Raw genomic sequence first — 3,660 nt, forward strand, 5'->3', positions numbered from 1 at the left:
ATAATCCTCACTTCAGAAATAATCCTGACTTCAAAGATAATCCTCACTTGAGTAATAATCATCACTTCAATAATGATCCTCACTTCATTAATAATCCTCACTTCAGTAATGATCCTCACTTCAATAATAATCTTCACTTCAGTAATAATCCTCACTTCAGTAATAATTCTCACATCAATAATGATCATCCCTTCAATAATGATCTTCACTTCAGTAATAATCCTCACTTCAGCAATAATCCTCACTTCAATAATGATCAACACTTCAATGATCCTCCCTTCAGTAATAATCCTGACTTCAATAATAATTCTCACTTCAGTAATAATCCTCGCTTCAGTAATAATCCTCACTTCGGTGATGATCCTCACTTCAGCAATGATCATCACTTCAGGAATAATCGTCAATCAATAATGATCCTCACTTCAGTAATAATCCTCAATTCAGTAATAATCCTCACTTCAATAGTAATCGTCACTTCAGTAATAATCATCAATTCAATAATGATCCTCACTTCAGTAATAATCCTCACTTCAGTAATGATCCTCAATCCAGTAATAATCCTCACTCCAGTAATAATCCTCACTTCTGTAATGATCCTCACTTCAGTAATGATCCTCACTTCAATAATAATCGTCACTTCAGTAATAATCATCACTTCAATAGTGATCGTCACTTCAATAATGATCAACACTTCAATGATCCTCCCTCCAGTAATAATCCTCACTTCAATAATAATTCTCACTTTAGTAATAATCCTCACTTCAATAATGATCCTCACCTCAGTAATAATCCTCACTTCATTAATGATTGTCACTTCAATAATAATCCTCACTTCAATAATAATCCTCACTTCAGTAATAAACCTCACTTCAGTAATAATCCTCACTTCAAAGATAATCCTCACTTCAGTAATAATCGTTTCTTCAATAATGATCCACACTTCAGTAATAATCCTCACTTCAGTAATAATCCTCACTTCAATAAAAATCCTTACTTCAATAATGATCGTCACTTCAGTAATAATCCTCACTTCAGTAATGATCCTCACTTCAGTAATAATCTTCACGTCAAAAATAATCCTCACTTAAGTAATAATCGTCACTTCAATAATAATCCTCACATAAGTAATAATCGTCAGTTCGGTAATAATAGTTACTTCAATGATCCTCACTTGAGTAATAATCTTCACTTCAGTAATAATCCTCACTTCAATAGTGATCCTCACTGCAATAATAATACTCATTTCAGTAATAATCTTCACTTCAGTAATAATCCTCACTTCAGTAATAATCCTCACTTCAATAATGATCGTCACTTCAGTAGTAATCGTCACTTCAGTAATAATCATCACTTCAATGATCCTCACTTCAGTAATAATCCTCACTTCAACAATGATCCTCACTTCAGTAATAATCATCACTTCAATAATAATCCTCACTTCAATAATAATCCTCATTTCAGTAATAATCCTCACTTCAATAATAATCGTCACTTCAGTAATAATCAATTCAATAATGATCCTCACTTCAGTAATCATCCTCACTTTAGTAATGATCCTCAATCCAGAAATAATCGTCACTTCAGTAATAATCCTCACTAAAGTAATAATCGTGACTTCAGTAATGATCCTCACTTCAATAATGAACGTCACTTCAATAATGATCCTCCCTTCAGTAATGATCCTGACTTCAGTAATGATCATAACTTTAGTAGCAATCCTCACTTCAATAATGATCCTCACTTCAGTAATAATCTGCACTTAGGTAATAATGCTCACTTCAGTAATAATCCTCACTTCAATAATGATCGTCACTTCAGTAGTAATCGTCACTTCAGTAATAATCATCACTTCAATGATCCTCACTTCAGTAATAATCCTCACTTCATAAATGATCCTCACTTCAGTAATAATCATCAATTCAATAATGATCCTCATTTCAATAATAATCATCACTTCAATAATGATCCTCACTTCAATAATAATCCTCATTTCAGTAATAATCCTCACTTCCATAATAATCGTCACTTCAGTAATAATCATCAATTCAATAATGATCCTCATTTCAATAATAATCCTCACTTCAATAATGATCCTCACTTCAAAAATAATCTTCACTTCAGTAATAATCATCCCTTCAATAATGATCCTCACTTCAGTAATAATCCTCACTTCAATAATGATTGTCACTTCAGTAATAATCGTCACTTCTATGATCCTCACTTCAGTAATAATCCGCAATTCAGTAATAATCCTCACTTTAGTAATAATCCTCACTTCAGTAATAATCCTCATTTCAAAGACAATCCTCATTTCAGTAATAATCCTCACTTCAAAGATAATCCTCACTTCAGTAATAATCCTCACTTCAATAATGAGCCTCGCTTCAGTAATAATCCTCACTTTAATAATGATTGTCACTTCAATTATAATCCTCACTTCAGTAATAATCCTTAATTTAATAATAATCGTCACTTCAGTAATGATCCTTACTTCGGTAATAATCCTCACTTCAGTAATGATCCTCACTTCAATAATAATCGTCACTTCAGTAATAATCATCACTTCAATGAACCTCACTTCAGTAATAATCCTCACTTCAGCAATAATCGTCACTTCAATAGTGATCGTCACTTCAATAATGATCAACCCTTCAGTAATAATCCTCACTTCAATAATAATTCTCACTTCAGTAATAATCCTCGCTTCAGTCATAATCCTCACTTCAATAATGATCCTTACTTCAGTAATAATCCTCACTTCAATAATGATCCTCACTTCAATACTAATCCTCACTTAAGTAATAATCGTTACTTCAGTAATAATCCTCACTTAAGTAATAATCGTGACTTCAGTAATGATCCTTACTTCAGTAATAATCCTCACTTCAGTAATATTCCTCACTTCGGTAATGATCCTCACTTCAGTAATAATCCTCACTTCAATAATGATCGTCACTTCAGTAGTAATCGTCACTTCAGTAATAATCATCACTTCAATGATACTAACTTCAGTTATAATCCTCACATCAATAATGATCATCCCTTCAATAATGATCTTCACTTCAGTAATAATCCTCACTTCAGCAATAATCCTCACTTCAATAGTGATTGTCACTTTAATAATAATTCTCACTCCAGTAATAATCCTCACTTCAATAATAATTCTCACTCCAGTAATAATCCTCTATTCAGTAATAATCCTCACTTCAATAATAATCCTCACTTCAGTAATAATCATCACTTCAATAATAATCCTCACTTCAATAATAATCCTCATTTCAGTAATAATCCTCACTTCAATAATAATCGTCACTTCAGTAATAATCATCAATTCAATAAAGATCCTCACTTCAGTAATAATCCTCACTTCAGTAATGATCCTCAATCCAGTAATAATCCTCACTCCAGTAATAATCCTCACTTCTTTAATGATCCTCACTTCAGTAATGATCCTCACTTCAATAATAATCGTCACTTCAGTAATAATCAACAATGATCCTCACTTCAGTAATAATCCTCATTTCAATAATAATTCTCATTTCAGTAATAATCCTCGCTTCAGTAATAATCCTCACTTCAGTAATGATCCTTACTTCAGTAATAATTCTCACTTCAAAAATGATCCTCACTTCAGTGATTATCCTCACTTCAATACTAATC

Source organism: Electrophorus electricus, chromosome 6 (genome assembly GCF_041902795.1).
Source record: "Electrophorus electricus isolate QZ-2024a chromosome 6, ASM4190279v1, whole genome shotgun sequence".
In the NCBI taxonomy this organism is placed as follows: Eukaryota; Metazoa; Chordata; class Actinopteri; order Gymnotiformes; family Gymnotidae; genus Electrophorus; species Electrophorus electricus.